Raw genomic sequence first — 20,708 nt, 5'->3', positions numbered from 1 at the left:
ACAGATTTCTAGGATAAATGGATGCCTTTACTTGTCACCCCTCTGTCCAGCTCAGACCATTCTCTCTCCCTCAGAGCCTTTCTCCGGGTCCCTGTGCTAAGGAGAGAAGAAAGGTGTCCCTAAAGAGAGAGGCAGGCTGTAGAGGTTGTCTGAGGTCTTGCTCTGGAGCCGGACTGCCTGGGTTTGACTTCCTGCTCTAGCACGCACTAACTCTGCAGTTCTGGACCAGTTATTTAATTTGCTCGTGCGTCATTTCCTCATCTGTGAAATGGGGATGATATTAATCCCACCTCACAAGCTGTAACTGAGATGTTACTTAACGTTGCCTGGAATTGCCTAGCACGTAGAAAGCCCTCTAAAAATGTTCACTGTTTGCATGCATCACCTAGTCTCAGGAATTTTCCTTTGATATTTTCAGGCATGGCAGATGGGCATGGTCCCCAGAGAAGGTTCTAGCATCATTATGACTGCATGAAAGCTCTTGCTCTCAATTTTTACTTTTCTGCCTCTACCGACCCCGGGGATGTGTTTTGCTCTAGGTGTACTGTGGAAGGATGGTAGCTCCAAGGGACTGATTGTCATATTTCCTCTCTGTCATTGCAGTTCTCAGGGACACATGTATCACTCATTCATTTATTCATTCATTCATGCATTTATGCATTCAGCAAACATTTTTGAGCATTCCTTACGTGGCTGACACTGGGCTTGATGCTGGGAGAATATTGCATCCAAGGAGCTCATAGTTTGGTTGTACTTTGTGGATTTTTGTTGTTTTGTTTTTTATGTGTCTTGAGCATAGAAAAGTTTCTCGTTTCTTGTAGCAGGATCCCCTGCATCACAGTGTCTTTGTGAAGGTTAGTGAGTGAGAGGCCTCCCGAAGCGTCCTTGTGGTGAACTCCCCGTCTTAGCTTGTGCTCTTTGTTTGTTTGTTTGTTTGTTCGTTCTGCTTTTGCTTCTCCTATCAGCTGGGACCCTCCTCTTGCCAGCAGATGCCCTGAGGCGGCCGCCTTCTTGCATTCACTGTCCTCTGCCTGGCTCTTGGGATGACCTTGTGTCCTGTTTGTGACATTCCTACTGCTGGCTGCTGTCTGCAGGGCAGCAGTGTCTGGTCTGCCTTGAGAAGTCTGTGCCCAGCGTCACCTCCCTGTGGCACCTGGACCAGAGGCTCAGCCAGGTGGTTGCTTCTCGGCCCCACTCTGCTCTCGCAAAGTGTGCATCGTTCTCAGGCACTCGCACGGCCCAGATATTATTTACTTTCTCAGACTCGTATCACAGCTGTTCCGTAAGCTTTTTGAGGACACGGGCTGCGACTTCTGCTGTGATACCATCCGGGGATCACAGCACATTAGATGCATTAAGTGCCTGCTGCCCGAATGAGTAAACCACTGAACTGACCTCTCTTTTAGCCAGATTGGCGTCAGCCTTCCCGGGGCATGCCCTCTGCTTTATGTCAGAATAAGAAGAAACCTCAAAAAAAAAAAAAAAATAATGAAGTCCTTATCCTCAGTGCTGTGTTATTATTTCCAAACATTCGTATGGTGTCAACTAAAAAATAATGGGTAAATTTCAGATCACTCTCCATCTGAATGATGGATGGAATGAATCTAATTTACATGCTGTTCGTTTTATGTTCATTAGCCAAAATGAAGCTAATCTCCAGGGGGTCCTGCACCTTTCTGCATGAATCTCTTAAAGCTTCTTCTGGTGAGATAGAGCTAATCCAAGTTTTTAATACATTATAAAAAACAAAAAGCACAAGTTTGGGTCAGCTCCTGCCTGACTTTGCCCACCCTCTCTACATTTGCTCTCAGCTTGGCTTAGTGCTTTGGACTGAATCATGTGCCCACTGCCCGCATCCCCGCCCCTGTAACTCGTATGTTGAAGCTCTAACCCCCAACGTGATGGAATTTGGAGATGGGGCCTTTGAGAGGTAACTGGGTTTAGTTGAGGTCATGAGGGTGGGGCCCTCATGGTGGGGTTAGTGGCCTTGTAAGTAGAGATAGCAGAGAGCCTGCTCTCTCACTCTCCCCCACCTTGTGAGGACACAGTGGGAAGGTGGCTGTCCACAAACCAGGAAGAGAGACCTCACCAGAAACAGACCATTGCTGGCGTCTTAATCTTGGACTTCCAGCTTTCAGACTGTGAGAAAATTAATTTCTGTTGTTTAAGCCCCCCAGTCTGTGGTATTTTGTTATGGCAGCCCGAGCAGACTAAGACGGCTAGTCAAGCCTTGAAAGTGCCGATCTGGAGAACTCTCCAAGATCCATGCTGGGTACTATGTGTAGTTACTCCCCATAGATCCGATAACCCTTTACCTCCCAGTGTCGTGGGAGAGGCCTCCTGACTCAGCCAACCCGATCCCCCACCTTTGTAGAAAGGTGTCTAGGGCTCTCGGTTTGTTGTAGGTGCCTGAGCAGCCAGAAATGTCTCTTAGAGTTAGTGGGACAACCTTATGTGGGGATCTTGAAGGAAGTTACGTAGAAATTCATTCAAATCAAATTCTTTCGTATTCATCTTATTAATTAAAAAAGATTAAAATGGCCTTAAGGAGGAGCTGTAACAAGCAGCCGAACTTTTTGTCTAATTACTTTCAGAAAGAACAACTCAAAATCATCTGCCAAAAGCATTCATGTTGGCAGGCGAGCCCCAGCCTTCTTGTGACGCTGGTGCAGAATTCCTTCCAGCAGGTGCATTCATCTAATTACCTGCAGGTCTGCCATCCTTGGCAATCCTCTGGGGGACGTTTCCACTCAAAATCAAAATCGGCAGAGAAGACATGCATCTGTCCTGGCTGATGCAGCCGGTTGTTAACATGGGCCCTTAAAGGCCTGTGGTCAGGGCTTGCTTCTCAGGCCGGTGCTGCAGACAGCGGCTCACAGGTAGGGGTCGTGGATCACTCCAGACTTGGCCTCGAGGCAGCCATGGTCCTGCCTGGAGGCTCCCTGCGGCCCCAGCCCCGCATGGAGGAAATTCCAGGCAGGCTCTTTAGTTTGGAAAATCATTTTAATTTTACTCTAGCTGTAAAAATGAAATAGACCCGTGGTACTAAGTGTGGAGAGTTCAGACAAATAGGTATACAGTTACAGTAAATCCATCACTCAGCAGGAAGTATTATCTACATTTTGGTTTATTTCCTTTCAAGAACTTTATATATCTATATAAATATATTAATATACGTGACCAGGTAGACGAGGTAATTATAATTATATAGTTGTGATTATGCTCTGCATGATTTTATGGCCTGGCCTAATAAAAGTGATACAAGAATAGGACAATAAAAAATAATGTTAGTAGATATAAATAAAATGTAAGAGTCCCCAGCGGCCAAACCCCCCATGTCAGTGGCGAGCTGTAACCATCTGTCATCTTCAGTACGTCTAGTAGGTGAAGTCACTCCCAGTGAAGTGCCTGTTCGGTTTGAGCATCTGCTTTAAATGGGATTTCTTCATCCTCTCCTAGGAAAGACAAAGGGATGTCGAGCTGCCTTGCAGAGCCCTTCCCTTTTCTCCTCGCAGTCTCTGCCAGTCACCTTTTTATTTTTCGATCCTTGAATCGAACAACTTTATTGCTTTAGCTCATGCACTTAAGTCTGTCTTGATTAACTTTGAATGGTACCTTTTGGCCTCCCACTGTAAAGGGGGGTGCTTAGCACCTCTTCATTTCTTTCTTTCTTTTTTGTTCTTGTTCTTCTTTTTTTTTTTTTTTCTGGAGACAGAGTCTTGCTCTGTCACCCGGGCTAGAGAGTAGTGGTGTCTTCATAGCTCACTGCAACCTGAAATTCCTGGGCTGGGCTCAAGTGATCCCCCTGCCTCAGTCTCCCAAGTAGCTGGGACTACGGGAACATGCCACCGAGCCTGGCTGATTTTTCTATTTTTTGTAGAGAGAGGAGGTCTCGCTGTGTTGCTCAGGCTGGTCTCAAACTCCTGGCCTCAGATGATCCTCCTGTCTCAGCCTCCCAGAATGCTGGGACTATAGGCATGAACCACCACACCTGGCCAATTTCTTTCCCCTCTTTGCAACCTGTCTTATGTGTCACTGGTGCTGAGGGTGGCAGGCACTTACATCTGTTCTCTATCTAAAGCTGAAATTTCCATGATTCTTCTTTTGATTTCAAATTCAAAAATAAAGAATTTGTGTTTATAATACTATGGTTATGTAAATATTACTACAGAAGCAAATAATGTATCATTAATTCTGTGATGTCTGTAGGAGAAATAAGAGAATGAACAGGAAGGGAGAAAGAAGGGGGCACCCGCTCTAACTGTATTTGATGTTTGACATTGACACTGACTATTCCTTCTCACTAAGCTTGTGCGGTTTCTTTAGAGCACTGGAGCTGGAGGTTCACTTTCTCCCTGCCCTTGGCACTGATTCATGATGCTCGCTCCCACAGTGGTCTTCTGGAGATCTCACCTCCGTGTTAGATTCCATTCACGAATCGAATCCCAGGGCCTCTAATTTCTTGGATTCCTTTTGTGTTTTGTTGGAATAATTCTTTGAGTGATCCTTTTAGGCAGAGTTTGTGAGTTATAAACTTTCTAAGCTCCTATCTTGATTGGATTTTGACTGGGTATAAATTAATTTTTCCTCTGCGGTTTAAACAACTTGTTCCATTGTCATGTCTTATCTAATGATGCTGATATGCAGTGTAGTGTGGGCATGATGCCATTCATTAGAAATTTGTCTCTTCTTTCCTCTAGGGCTTTAGAGTGCCGCCTTTATGCTGATGTTCTGAAATTTTATGAGGTTTTGGTTCTTTGTGGGTCTTTTCGTTTATCCTGCATAGCGGTCGATAGGCCTTTTCAGTCTGAAGGTTCGTATCATCAGCTCTGGGAATTTTTCTTCTATTGTTTCCTTTCCATGTTCTCTGTTTTCTCATTCAGAAATGCTTATTAGGTGGAATCAATGCCCTTCTGCATTAATTCTCTGTGTATACTAATTAAATTTTCTGTCCTATTTCATAAGTTCTTAACTTTCCTGAATTCTTGATCTCAGACTGTTCGTTTTTTGTAGCAGCCTCTCAGATCTCCCTCCCTGAAGAATTACATTAAAATTCTTCCAAAGTCTCTTCTCTTTCCAGAATCACCCTTGCTATCTCTGGGGTCACCTTTTCTGTCCTGCTTTTTTGGTGACACTGGATTTCTTCCAGTGTATGGAAATCCTTACCATGTTTGGCCACTGGCATTTCTGACATTTCTGAACGCAGCGTGCCAGTAGGAGGCAGGTGTCAGCACCAGCCTTTCCCTGGAATGAGATGAATGCCTGCAAACTCTGTCGTAGGGGCAGAGCATGTTGCCCAGCAGGCTTCATTTTAAGGCTCATACTGGGAAGGGGTGAATAGGTTGCCCCATATAAATGCCAGATTGAGGAGGACCTTCACCTGGGACCACCCTACTCCCAGGCAGATCAGTTCTTTGAAGAGGACCTTTTTCTAGGGGTGGGAGACCCACCAAGCTGATACAAGTAAAGGACTTTAATCAGTCACCCACAGCCCACTCTCTCTCCATTCCAGCTGTTAGCACCTGCTAAGTCGGAAGAGTGTGCTTTGTGGTTCCACAGCTCCTCCCCTTGGCTTTCTTTCAGCCTGGACTCACCCTGCCCAACCTCAGCCATACAGGTGGATGAAATCGTTTCTGCCTTCTGGGGATTTGCCAGATTTTTTGGACTGATGATGAAGCATATTATACGCTTATTTATATTTTCATATATAATAAATATAATTTATGTTTTTATATAATATACACCTATATTTATGCATTTATTCCATTTTGTTCTTCTAGACCATGACTGTAATGGAATTTTAGGAGAGAAAAGCATGTTCAGTTTTCCCACTTGAAATACACTTAACACTATATTATAAAGATTTTCAGACATCATTAAAATTTTAGTAAGCATCATTGATCCACAGCATACTCTGATATGGATGTACTTTGCTTATCGAATTCTGTACTTTTAGCCATTCTTTTCTTCTTGTTTTCATCTTCTTTTCTTTCCATTTTAAATACAACACAGTGAAATTTTTCGGTGCACAAATCTTTTACAACATCTCAGGGTAGATTAAAAAAATAGATTTGTTGGGTCAAAGAGTGAGAAGCATTTTTTGGACTCCTGATGCATAATTGCCAGATCGCTTTTTCTAAGCTGTTGTTTCAGTGGCCACAAAGTGCCAGTCCCATTGCATCCTCTCCAGCATGTTAGAAACAAAAACAACACGAAACAAAGACCCTCCCACATTGAAAAAACAGATAACAACATCTCTTTAAAAATTGTATTTCTTTGGTTACTTGTGAGATCAAGTTTTGTTTTCACATATTTTATTAGTTCTTTGTCTTCCCAGTTTTGTGAATCGTCTGTTCATGTCCTCTCTTTACTCTCTGTTTGCCTGTGACTGTCATTTATGCTGTTTATAATCTTTAGAAGCTTATATTTTTATACTGGCAAGGCTATCAATCTTTTCCTTTGTAATTTCATTATATTGAAACTTTAAATGTCCCTTAACAATGGAAGGTGAGTTAAATATTTACAGATTTTTCACTCCAGGTGTTTGATTATTTGATTTTTTTTTCTTGGTCTTTTTCGTTTAAATAGTATCTTATTTTTGTTCATGTCTTACTGCATTAAGTAGAATTTCTTGTGCAGTGTTATTTAATAGTGGAGATAATGGGCATCTTGCCTTTCCCTTGTTTGAATGGTAATACCTTGTTAGTGAGTTTCAAAGTGGGGGTGTGTAAGATGTTCTTTTCAGGTATAAGAAGGAAAGGAAGAAATTACACTTTACTAATATGTGGAGAGTGACGCAGACACCCTCAATTGCCCATATGCCTGCTGGTCTGTTGTGATGGAGTGTTCAAGGAAGGATGACATCTCACATCTGAGGACATTGATAGTGGGGCCTTTCCTCATGTGCTTGCTTCTAGTGACTTATGATACAAGTACCTGATTAGAGGGATTTGCAAATTATATTATTTCATTCTAACCAGACTAACACTCAGAAAATGGGCAAGAGACTTAAAAAGATGCCTACCAAGAAACCCCAGTTTTTGCATTATGCTGATCCAGTAGGCCCAAGTGGACCTCAAGACAATGGCCAAGCTGGCATTTCCTTTGCTCTCTGAAGGAGCTCTTTGTCAATTACTTTATGAGTTCAAGCACTGATGAGCCCATCAGATTGGACAAAAGTCGGCCAAAGCAATTTAAAAACCTCAAAAAAACTATTTAAAATGTATATCTATATCACTCTCATGACTAATGAAATCTGGCCTGCATCTTTGAAATGAAATGGAAAATGGCTACAGATGGCTGGTTTGTGCCACAAGAAAGTGTGTGTCTTATTTTGGGGCAAAGTTCTTAAAAGAGTTGTCAAATACAAAGACGAGACACACAGTTTCTATCATCAACAGGCAAACGATCCACATTTTCTCATCTTTTCTGAGATGGCAGGATGCTGTTGGCTGTACACTCTTAAAGATGACATTTTAACAAAAATGGAGGAAATAACTGCATTTCAAAGGAAACTCATGCTATGGAAAGAGCATTTTTGAATATGAATGTTTTTGGAAATGTTTCAACCATTATGTGATTTTGTTGCTAAGAAATAAAAGATGTTGAGTGTGCTATCTACAAACTCAAATCTATGAAGTTCAAAAATCTGGAAACAGAATTTTGTCAACTGTTTAAGAAACTTCCAAATGAAGAGATCAAGTGTTTAGACCCATTTGGTAAAAATATGAAAATGAAACTACTTTCGATCAGTTTGCAAAATCATCCGTTGACATTAGGGAAGATGAAACTTTACCAGCCAAATGTCAGCAAAAACCTTGGCATACTTGTCAGATAGAATTGAAGAATGAATATTGTGATTTTTGTAAATACTGCCAATGACATTTTTATTCCATTTGGATCTGTGTCTCTTTCTGGGGTGTATTTTTGGTTATGGCAGACATTAAAATCAGGACTGGAAATAAACTCAACCTAAAACCAGATCCTCAAATCGCTGTATAACAAAGTGTTAATTCAAAATTTTCAACAAGCATGAATAATATTAAATCACATTGCTTTCAATTTTTATATTTTGAGAGGAAAATCATTCATTTAACCAGTGTTTTAAAATTTATTAATCTAGAGTTGAATGCAGAATTCTCGTATTTTAGAATGTTGCTTATTTGTGATTTCTTTGTTTTAATAAACTTGTCAAAGATTTGTCTAATTTATTTCTTTGTTTCAGAAAACTAGCTCTTTCAATTTATCTGTTTTCTAATTCATCCCTTTCATGACTTCCTTTTTTCCTGTTTTCTCAGTTTATTTTGTTGTTATTTTCTAAGTAAGAAGTTAGAGTTGAAAATTCACTTAGTTTTAATTTTTTGTCTTTAAGATAATGAAAACATTTAAATAATTTAAATATTTTATCTGAATTCTACTTTGCTACACTCCATATGATATATTTTAGAAGTATTATTTCCATTTTTGTTATCTTAAAGATAGCCTGAATTATAATTTTGATTTAAACTTTGATCTAGGAAATATTTAAGAAAGTATATTAAAAATCTCAATTTTGGCTTTTAAAATATTGACTTTTAAATTGTTTCTACTTATATTCAACTGTGACAGATCTGTTTTTTAAACATCTGTACTGAAGTTTGCTCTGTGGTCTTATATTTGATAATTTTTTATAAATGTTCCATTGGCATCTGAAAACTGATCTCTGGGAGATACAGACACACACACACACATACAAACACACTCTGTCTCTCTCTCTCTAAATTAGCATTCATAGAACAATATCTGTATCTTTCTTATTTTCTGTCTTTATTTTTTGTCTAGGTAATTTATCAGAGGACTTAAGGGTATCTTTAAAGTCTTTGACGTTTTTTAAATTAGTTTTTCTTTAAATTATTTTTACTTTATAATGCTATCATATGTGGTACATCTAGGTTTGTGACTTATGCTATCATTTTGAATTTTACCCTTCTTAAACATAAAATGACCTTAATTGTATTAATATTTTCAATGCTTTTTAGTTTGGTTTTTTTTTTTTCCCTTTACTTCAAAGTTGAGAATTGCTTTTTAGCTTGAATTATTTGACGTAAGAACTTTGTTTTCTATCACATTTGCCTAAAAATCCTTTCCAAACATTCAGTTTGTAAACTTCTCTACTCATTTTAATTTAAGTGACCCTTTCAGGGCAGTGACAGGTGGAGATTGTGTCATTATTGTGGCTACTTGTTGTTCTGAAGGAAACTGAGTCTCCTTTTCTTTCTCTGTGGGTAACCTGTATTTGCTACCTGGATGCTTAGAGAATTTTTCTTTATCTTTGATGTTCAAAAATGTCACCAGCATATCTAGTTCTGTCACTGTGGTCCTTAAGCTAACATGGATTCTTTTCCTGCTATCAACACAGAAATGCTGGATAAGATATAACAAACATTTAAATGCGTAGCTCTGCCTGTCGTTGTCTGCTTGCTTACAGATTTATCTGCCTTCCTCCCCCTGCTCTGCTGTGCATTGTGGAGAGTGATCCTTGCAAACTACATTTCCAGAGTCCCTGGCCATAGGCTTCTGGCTGATTTGGCCAAAGGAAGGCACCAGTAGGAAATGAGGAGGAGTGTTTTTCCCCATTTCTATCTGCTTTTGAAAAATGTCTTCAGCAGTGGCAGCTCTCTCTCTCGAGTGGTTCCTGCTCTGGGTCTTGGCAGAGCAAAGCCCGTCCTTCCGTGGTTCTAATTCCTGTTGGGCAGCCCCTACCATGGTTCTAGCTCCTCCTGGGCTCCCCATCTTGGAGGTGCTGATAATACCACCCTCTCGCTATGTCCTTCCCGACTCGGGGTGGGAATGAGCTTCTGCCATTGCTCATTTCTGCTGTTTGGCTTTTCCGCCCTTCCAGCAACTTAGTAGCTATTTTAAATTCTTCTGTTGAACTGCCCGGTATGGGCTCTGTTTTCTTTACTAGACTCTGGCTGAGAAAATGACTTAGTTTGGAAAGAAAGAAAGGAAAGGAAAACTCAGAGCTCAGGGAGGTAAGTGTAGGAGTGGGTACGCCTGCAGAACAGGAAACCCTAAAAAGGCTGTCGTGATTTGGGGTTTTACAGTTCACATGGTGGTGAAAGACATGGTCTTGGACTCTCATGGGCAGGAAGCAGGAAGCGAGACCCTGGCTTTGCTACCCCTCTGTTATGGAATGAATGTTTGTGTCCATCCAAAATTCATATGTTGAAATTTTAACCCCTAATGTGATGGTATTAGGAGGTGAGGCCTTTGGGAGGTGTTAATAATTAGGTTGTTAGGGTGGAGCCCTCATGAGTGGGATCAGTGACCTTGTAAGGGGATGAAGAGACCAAGCTCTCTCTGCTCTCAGAAGATGGCCATCTGTAAACCAGGAAGAAGGTCTTCGCCAAGAACCCAACCATGCTGGCACCCTGATTTCTGCCTTCCAGCCTCCAGAACTGTGAGATAAATGTTTGTTGTTTAAGCCACCCAGTTTATGGTATTCTGTTATAGTGACTCGAATTGACTAAAACACTCTCCTATAAATGGGGACCAGACTCTGTCTCCTCACTGTACCAATAAGGTAGCAGTGATGCTATTTCTGCCCAGAGCAATGGCTGCAAAAGAAAAAGGCTCCAGTGATAAATCAAAACTCCAGGCCTGTTTCCCAGGGGACGTGCAATCCAAATTTACACTACCCGTGTGGTGTAGGTTTCTAAGCCAAGGAATTGTAAACACGGGTCCTCAATTGGTAAGATACCTGTGGCACCTGTGCCTTGGGTGCACTTGAAACTCTGAAGGGAAAAGCAGCATCTTCTGAAAATGCTGCTTGAGTCCCTCCCACAACAAGTGACAGACCACACTAGGAAACAATTTGCTACTAGGAAAGTCAGAGTAGTACAAAAGGAGGATTACTGCCTTGAGAAATAGAGATAATGGAACAACATTCTGAAAGAAAATATGAAATAAGTCAGTTAAAAATGATTAAAAGGTGAAAGAAAGAATAAAAATTAGAATGAAAGATTCATACTCAGTGAAAAATAAGTAGATTTATAAAAGGACCAAATTTACTGCTAGAAATGGAAAAGGTAGTCATTTAAATGAAAAATTCCATAGACAGATGCAACCACGAGTTAAGCAAAAACTGAAAAGAGAATTCATGAATTTGGAAATAATTTTAAAGAAATTGCTTATATGATACACAGATAAAAATATGAGAATTTTGAAAAAGAGTTTAAGGAACATGGAAGATACAATGATATATCAGTCAAGGTTTAGTTCAAGAACCAGTAACCACTCTGGGTATTTTCAGCAGGAAGGGATTTAATGCAGGGGATTTGATGCTTACAAAATTGTTCAAGGGCCAAAGGAGTGGATTTTAGGTAGACCTCCAGAATTACTTCCAGAATAATTCAGAGTCAAGCCTCCAGGAGAGTTACTACCACAGAGGCTTCCAGTGGAGTATTCTGTCCCTGCACCTTTCTCTTAGCTCCCCAAAAGTTGGAGAATGGTTCCCTTGAGATTGAAAAGCCATCACTTTTGTGGCTGCCATCACCATAGCTGCTTTGTTGCAGCTGGGAAACTGGAGAGTGGACAAAGGTACATTGCTACAGGAAAATGTCATGTTTCCATGACTTTTGTTTCCTGTAGAAATAGAAGGTGCAGGAAAATGGCCTTCATCTAGTGATGTGCTGGAGCCAGCTTATACTGGCTTGTCAGAGCCGACTTCTAAATTTTCAGAGATTTTGTTAGCTGGTCGTTATATACAGCCGTTCTTAAACGAAATTTAATGCTTACAATAAAATACATTAAAAAGCAAAACTGATATTTAAAACTCATCACTCCCTAATCATTTTGCTACATTTTATTATCTGTGATTCTGTGGTTAATTTAATCTATTGTGTCTGTATGGTGGAAATATTATACGGTGGTCAGCTGGTATCCTGCTGCACATGTTTTTCTAACTCCATGTTTAGTGCCATCATGTTGGGAGCTGGAATTGGCCATTATGTGAATTTTTACACCATGAAAATGAGAAAGTGCCACAAATCAAGACTCGTTTTTTTCGAGACCGAATGGTAAACATTTACCAGTATACCATTACTTTTATCTCACTTCTATATTCTAAATTTTGTGCAAGTGTTTTTGAATGTTGGGGTTAATTTTTATTCAGAACCCTCATAACAAGGGAGAGGTCCAAGATACATCTAATAAGAGTTTCCCAAAGAGAGAATAAGGAGATTTGGAGAGAGCCTGTATCTGAAAACATAATGACTTAGAATTTTCCAGAATGAGCATTAACAGATGAACATGAACAACAGACTTCTCATCGGCAACAAAATATTTTCAGAGAAATAATTTTTCATTCTCTAAGTTAAAACTAGAATTCAAATGAAGTTGAAATAAAGACTTCTTTTGCAGATAAAAACTTGGAAAGCTTGCTATTTGCAGTCCCTTTATGAAAGAATTGCTAAATTCCCTCCATTAAAAAAGGAATTGAACCTGGAAGGAAAGAGTACCCCGCAAAAAGCAATGATGAGCAGAGATATTGGCAAATTTATGGAAAGTCTAGATAAACATTGGCCATAAGAAACAACAGGAACAACAATAATGATGACTAATATGAGGGGAGGGTAAAAATAAGATTGACCTGAAATATGGGACAAAAATAACATGGAAGAACAAATCAATGCGAAAGTGATAAACAATTCAATAGATAAGGGTGAAAAGCACATTTATAGAAGAGGAAGTCAGAACGACCAAAAGCCATATAAGAAGATGCTTACGCTAGCAATCAAGGAAATCCAGTTAAGAACAAATGAACAGTCTGATAATGCCAAGTTTGGGCAAGGCTATGGGGGAAATATACATATTCTCAGATTAATGGTGGATCTGTAATTTGTCACAGCTACTATGATGGTTTGAAAAATGCTTTGATAATTCATCTTTCAAAAGGTGGAGCTTAATTCACTTCTCCCTAAGCATGGGCCATATTCAGTGACTGACTTCTAACGAATACAGTGTGGCAGAAGTGATGGTGTGCGATTCTGAAACCAGGTCATAAGAGCTTCCTCCTTCTAGCTCTTGGATGGCTTGCCTGGGGGAAGCCAGCTGCCATGGCATAAGAACACCTGGGCAGCCCTAAGGAGAGGCCCAGGAGAAAGCAGGACCTTTTGTGAAGTGGTTCTTCCAGCCCTAGTTGATGTCTTGACTGCAGCTACATGAGACCCTTGAGCAAGAATCGCATAGCTAAGCAGCTTCTGATTCCTGACTCACAGAAGCTGTGAGATAATAAATATTTGTTATTTTAAAGCCTCTAAGTTCAGGGGTAATTTGTTAATGTAACAAGAGATAAAATAGATAACTAAACTAATCACTTTGAAGGGCTGTTTGGCTAAATCCAGTAAAGGTGAAGATTCACATACTCAAAAACCCAGTAATATTTTATCTAGGTATGTAGTTTAGAGAAATTCCCAAAAATAGATACAAAGGCATATACATGAGGATAGCCATTGCAGCATACTTTTCTGTCATTTGGGTAATGGATAGGTAAAGTGCAGTAATTTATACAATGGAAAACTTGTATTGAGCAGTTAAAAGTGAATTAACTTCCTGGTACTTTGGGAGGCCAAGGCAGGAGGATCGCTTGAGGCCAGGAATTTGAGACCAGCCTGGGCAACATAATGAGACCCTGTCTCTACAAAAAATAATAAATTATCTGGGCATGGTGGCAAGTGCCTGTAGTCCTAGCTACTTGGGAGGTTGAGGTGGAAGGATTGTTTGAGCCTGGGAGTTTGAGGTTGCAGTGAGCTGTGATTATGCATTGCACTCCAGTAGTCTAGGTGACAGAGCAAGACCAGTCTCGGAAAAAAAAAAAAAAAGATTAACTAGGTGTGTGTGGATTTGGATGAATCCCAAAAGTACAATACATAGTGAAACCTGCAAGTTGCAAAAGCATGCGTATGGTGTGGTATCATTTATGTACATTTAAAGATAGACACAGCAATACAATAATATATGCTATTAATATATAGTTACATCAAAATGTAGACAGATCTTAAAACACGGACCAAAGGATGCATTCCACCTCCGGAATAGAGTTCTCACTGTGGAAGGAGGGAGGTGGAGGAATAGAGGAGGTGAGCAGAACTTCAGTATAATATATTATTTCTTTTAAAAAAATCTAAGCAAATAAGGCAAAATATTAGCATATGTTCCAATGGTGGTGGGGAAATGGATGCATCATATTATTTGCTAAAGTTTCTGTTTGTTCAAAATATTCTTTATTGCCATTTATGCTGATTTTCATTCTGCTGCTGTTTTTGAATTTCTCCTTTGTTTGCAAAGCCCTGCACCTTTTCCAAACCAGTTTGCCTCTCAGCCTATTGTCTTTTCTTTCTGTCTTGATATCTCTTCACCTCACTCTGATATTTCTTTATGAATTTGCATTCTTATTTCATAGACACCTTGCTTTCTTATTTTTTTAGGACATAAAACAGAAACTTTGTAAAATTTTCCTTTCTTGCATTGTTGCTGTCATTAGGTATTTGCTCTATTCCTTCTTGAAAGTACTTCTTTGTTTAATGATGCAGAACTTTTACACAGATCTCCACATTAGTGTTTTCTGCTTACTCATTCTTGTCTGATTTGAGATCTGTCCAAGCCCGGTGTTTGCCAGTTGGCACGTCCCTGCAGGATTTTAACAAGGGAACAAAACTGTTTTATAAGTGCTTAGCCAAATGCCCAGTGTCTAGTTGGCATTCATGTAGGGCATCTTTGCGGGAGTGAGATGGGATCTTCTTGTCCCCACAACTTAGCTCTTGGACTCTGGGCAGGAGATATACATTTCTGGGTTATCTGAGGCCTTCTGCAGTTCTTTCTTAATCAGAAGCAATGCATGAAAAATCATAATCCGCATAGGTCATTACTTTTGGGGTCCCTGTCACCACCACCTGTGCCTGCAAGTAATCTCTTATCTTCATGTGCAGGGCCTATGCGTAGATCGTTCATTTCTAGCCACCTTGCACACTGGGAGTTAGAATCCATGAGTAGCTAGAGGAAGGAAGTTGCTGCTTCTTGGTCATGGTAAGGATGGTGGGTTTGACCTTGGCCACTTTATAAAAGCAGTTCCCACCACAGTTGGAAAGGTGAGTGCCTACTGTTATAGTTGGTCATCTCTGAGTCCCTGAAGTAGAAGAGAATTTGAGTAGATAAAAATCTCTCTTATCCCTTTACTATCTGACTCTATTATTCTGTCTCTGACTCCAAGGCGACACCACTAACTTTATGTCATTCTAATCCTAATTGTGCTCATTTCATGGAACCTTCTTCCATACCCTGCCATTGGTGCTGCGGGAAATACCATTATTTTTGTGAGCCTTCGTGGATATTTTCTAGGGGAATTTGGGCTTGCTCGGCTCTTTAGCTTTTAGAATGCACGATCAATGTTGCCCCTCGCATGTCTGGTAACTGGAGGACAGCCATCTCTGTCAAGTCCTCAACAGATGCCATGCACTCTCCAGCACTCTACAGAGAGTTCGAGAATCAATTGAGGTTTCTCAGCTTCTTTCAAAAGTCCATCTAAGACTTTTAAGAACTCTTAAGTTCTTTGAGAAAGTTTCAAGGACAAGTTAAATTGCATTTCTTTATATGTTTTTCTTCCTCTCTCTCTGATCCATTACCACAAATCTATGCAACTTAAATAAAGTACTTTGGAGCCATGCTTCTCAAACTATTTGTGAGGAAAGACCTGTTTTGTTGTTTTTTTTTTTTAATTTTCAGTCCTTTGTAGATTGATACTTTGTAAAATACAGTAAGAAAGAATTACCAGGAGAAAGAAAATAAAAAAAGCAAAAATATACAAAAATCAAGTCTACTAGTCATGTGCGTAGACATTGGGGCAATGCTATAAAAATTTCAGTGCTTTCTCTCAATTCCTGTCCTTACCTCACTGCAGACCAGCAACAAATGGTATGTGACTGGTAGTGGTCCATAGACCATACTGTGAGTAGTGCTGCTTTAGAGATCCTGCAGAACATGCTTTGCTCCAAATAATAATGCCACCCTAGGGCAATGTGATTGAGTCTTTACTACTGTAGAGAAACCAAAGAAACTATATATGTGTGTGTGTGTGTGTGTGTGTGTGTGTGTGTGTATTCAGGTATATATATGCACATACCTATATATATCTTCTTACATATATAAAGAGATTTGCTAATATAAGGAATTGGCTCACACAGTCATAGAGTCTGAGAAGTCCCACTATCTCCTGTCAGCAAGGTGAAGACCCAGGAGAGCCAATGGTGTACTTCCAGTCTGGGTCCAAAGACCTGAGAACAAGGAGAGCCAGACATGTAAGCTCTAGTCCAAGTCTGAGCCCAAAGGTCGGAGAAGATTGATGACTCAGCTCGAAGTCAGGCGGAGAGGACGAATTCTCCCTTACTTGCCAGGTTTAGCCTATTCAGGTCTCCAGCGCATTGGCTGTGGCCTGCCCACATTGGGGAGGGCCATCTGCTGTACTTGGTCCACCAATTCAAAAGTTAATCTCATCAGAAACAACCTCACAAACACAGCCAGAATAATGTTTAAACAAGTATCTGGGCGACCCATAGCCCAGTCAAGTTGACACATTAAACCAACCATTTGAGAAGGCCATCATCTCAGGTCTACATGAGTGGGGCTCTTGGGCTTATTACTCTGTCAAGAAATGTACCAGTTCCTTGGCCCTGTCAACAGGAACCACCCCTTTTGTTTTTAACCTTTCAACACCTTTTCCTTGATGTGACCATGGAGCCACCTCCCTGGTGTCCAGGAAACAGACTTGTCTTCAGGTCTGGTGCTTTCCATTTGAGCAGCCCCCTTCTCAAGGTCCAGCCAGTGCTTGCTGACGCCACTCAGCGCTGGAACCCACCTGTGCTTTGCTGCTCATACCTGATTCCTCAGCGCAGTGGCTCACATACCAGCCAGCTTCTCCCTGAAGCTCACCCCACCAGGTCCCATGGAGCCTTCTTCATAACCTAGCAAGCTTTATTTCAACCTAATATGCCCAGGACTTCCTGTTGTCCCCGCATCCTGCTTTATATAATCCTTAGCGAATGATTACTGATGATGCTTACTGCATGTATGCCTGGTGCTAAGCCCAGTGTTTTCTATACCTTATTCAAAATTTACGACAGTATTCTTCAGTATGTCGCAGAACCCCAGAGGCTTATTAACTTACTTACATGGCCTAAAAAGGACAGAGGTGGGATTCAAATCTAACACTGTTTTTGACCAGAAAGTTCTGATTCTTAACTATCAAACCATACTGCTTGTCTAAGTTCCTGCTGCTGGAACAAAATACTTTAGACTGGGTAATTCGTAAACAACAGAAATTCATTATTTACAGTTCTAGAGGCTGTGAAGTCCAAGATCAAGGCACCAGCAGATTCAGTGTCTGGTGAGGGCTGTTCTCTGCTTCGAAGATGCCGTTTTGTTGCTATGTCTTCATACGGTGGAAGGTGGAAAGGCAAAAGGGTCTTGCTGATTCCCTCCAGCCCTTCTATAAAGGCACTAATCTCATCTGTGAGGGAGGGGCCCTCACGACCTAATCACCCTCTAAAGGCCTCACCTCTTAATACCATCACACTGAGTCTTAGTTTGCAACGTATGAATTATAAGGGGACACATACATTCAGACAGTAGCACTGCCTTACATAACATACAGAAAGATTGTTCACATGATAAAAGTCACTTACATATTATTTCCCAGTGAGTAAAGTTGTTGTTGCAAATATTTATTTATTTTTGTTTATTGCCCTCTACATAAGGATCCATCTTTAAAGTTTTAGTTTCAGGACAAGGTTTGTCTTTGCTCATGAACTTGTATATTTCTCTTCCTTAGCTAAGGAGAGAATCTTAAAGCTTGGGTTTCCCCAGGCAGCTTGGAGTGAAATTTAGTCCTTAATTGCAGCAGCTGTTTTTAGCTTACTTGGGATAATGTACTTCCCTTTCTTGAACACTACTTTATTTATCTATATGCATGGTTCAGTTGCACGTGTTTTATTTCCCACTAGACTTTGAGCTTTTTGGGTGCAGTGACTAAATGAACTGAATGTGTACCTAATTTTGTAAGCTGCTTTTTTGTAGAAGCAGACTATGTTGGTATATCAAGTGGGATTCAGTTGTGACCAGTTTTCTCTGCAAAGTAGTACTCAACATTTATTCGAGGCTGAACTGGGGCGTGGGTTGGATATGCTTGCTTGAGTATAACCTCCTTATTATGTCTGTAAAAATTTGTGCGGTGGGTCCAAAGCTATAGACAACCAGATAAAAGGTAATGATAGGAAGATATTTATAAAATTCTGAGAAAGTAGAGCAGTGCATGGTGGAATGGGAAGGAAGGCTCTTAGATTTTGTACTGACCTTAATGAGTCTTGCTCCAGGTAGCAAAGTTACATAAGATCAAGATCAGGGCAGGTGTCTTTCCACGTTTACAAAGACCTAAACAGTGGTCAGTGTAATAGCTGGGGAGGCTGATTGGGTGCTGGGCCAGTGCTGAGGGCCAGGCTGGAGCCATACAGGTTGACTTCTCATCTCCTGGACCACAGGTGTCTTAGTCTGTTTTGTGCTGCCACGACAGAATACTCAGGACTGGGTAATTTATAAAGAAGAGAGATTTGTTTCTTACAGTTCTGGAGGCTGGGAAGTCCAAGGTTGAGGGGCTCGCATCTGGCAAGGGCCTTCTTGCTGTGTCATCCCGTGGTGGAAGGCAGAAGGGGAAGAGAGCATGAGAGAGAGAGATAGAGAATGAATGGAAGGGGTCTGAACTCATCCTTTTATCGAAAATCTCCTGTAATAAGTAACCCGCTCCCATGCTAACAGCATTAATCCATTCATAAAGGCAGAGCCCTCCTGACCTAATCATCTCTTAAAGGTTCCCCCTCTCAACACCATTGCATTGGAGATTAAGTTTCCAATACATGAACTTTGGGGGACACATTCATATCATAGCAATGGGCATCAATCCATGCTCAAATGACCATGGCACAAGGCCCAAAGAAATCAGGATTGTCTTTAAAGAAAAGGGAGAGTAGTCCTAATTCATACATCTGATTCTCCCTTTTAAACCTGTTTGGTCTGAAAATTAATTTGGAGAAAAGAGGAAGTGGTCATCGAAGTGCTCTTCCAAAGAGAGATTTTGGGGTTCTATTTATATGTAAAGATAACTGAAGGTGTACCCCTTATAACTGGCAAGTACAGGTGTCCTTTGTAATTAGCATCCTGCCATTTGCGATTGGCCTGCGGATGTACATTTTGTTAGCCGTGGAAAGAGTTGAGGGGGTTTGGAAGCTGACAGTTGGCTCTCGCCTCAGCCATGTGTCTGTTTTACTTTTTGGGGCCCAGAGCATTTGTGAGAGTTGTCCCGGTAGTTATGATGAGTGAAAAGTAATTTTGAGACAAATAGAGAAGTCAGGAAGTGTAGCCTAATTTGTAGGAAGATAATTAATTCGTTTTTAGACATTTTGAGTTTGAAATGAGGGTTTGACATCTGGGTGGAAAATGTCTGGCGCTTAGCTGAGGCTGCTTAGTGGAAATAGCATGTAGCATGCTTGATTCTAGAACTTTTCTTTTCACTAACTGGCTCTGTGCTCCTGGCCAAGTCCTTCTACTCTGAGGAGCCCATTGGTACAGTGCTGCCCAGTTCACCGCCCAGGAGCTCTGCTGTGAAGGGTTCCTTCCTACTCCCTGCGATTGGCTCCTGGTGCTTCCTGCCGGTGGGCCCTAATTCTGTTCAGAGGCTCATCAGCCTTCTTAGCCCTCTCTTCTAGATCCAGAAGCAGAACACAAAGTGTTCAGTGGCTCATTCACAGTAACAGAGCGTTATTGGACACGTTGGGCCAGGAGCCATGCTCTTTCTTTTCTGGATAGGACCATCTTTCCTACTGCGTCTCCCCCTGCTTGTCTTTGCTTGTTCTTCCATTCTCCTTACCGTCTCTCTTCTGCTTTCCTTTTTCCTTCACCTGGAGCCTCTGTCCCGCCTTGCACCAGTGGGAACTTCTAAGCACCTGTGGTGACCGTCTGGCGCAGAGCTTTGCCCGGAGGGTTTGTTAGTCTGGTCTAAGGGGATGCTTTAACTTCCCGTGAGAGTGTCAGACGTGATTTCATTCTGGGACACCTTGAGGCATCACCCCCTTTACAGAAGGGCAGGTGTGACTGGTGTTTCAGAGCATGTGCGCTCACAGGCCGTGCACGCAAGCAGCGTCTGCATCTCAACCAGGCGTGGCGGCTGCTGCTCAGGGATGTAGACTGTTGCATGTCCATACTTAGAGCCTGGGCATTTCCCACCTGCTTTGAGAGCTGTGCACGTGGAACTCCTGTTTTACCTGGGAGAGACGAGACACATGTGGATCTCTGCTGATCACAGCCAAGAGGCCCAGTCCCTGGGCAGCTCAGTCCCTTCTTACAAGCAGTGAGGGGGAATTTATCAGGCTGAGGAAAGGAGCAAAGATATTCTCATTAGTATAAAGAGACAGTTTGATGATGACATGGTGTGCCACGATTTACGAAGACAATGTGTTATAATTATGTGGGGAAAATGAAGTAAGATGTAAAGTGAAGAGAAGGGGAAAACCTGAGATCCTTTGGGAATCAGGTGCCGTGGGGACCTCGGAAATGTCCTGACTTTCCCTCTAGAAATGCTATTGTTATTTTAAAAATGACACTGGCCATCTGAAAGTTGGGCTGGG

General features: G+C 41.2%; 1 protein-coding gene across 3 annotated transcripts in view; it reads left to right on the top strand.

The window, feature by feature from the left end:
• The window catches only part of CALN1 (calneuron 1), a 476,732-nt gene that overhangs the window by 93,383 nt on the left and 362,641 nt on the right, over positions 1 to 20,708 (top strand). The window lies entirely within an intron of this gene.

Source organism: Propithecus coquereli, unplaced genomic scaffold (assembly GCF_000956105.1).
Source record: "Propithecus coquereli isolate 6110/MARCELLA unplaced genomic scaffold, Pcoq_1.0 Scaffold150, whole genome shotgun sequence".
Lineage (NCBI taxonomy): Eukaryota > Metazoa > Chordata > Mammalia > Primates > Indriidae > Propithecus > Propithecus coquereli.
The sequence above is the reverse complement of the archived record's forward strand: the minus strand, read 5'-3'. Positions and strand labels throughout refer to the sequence as shown.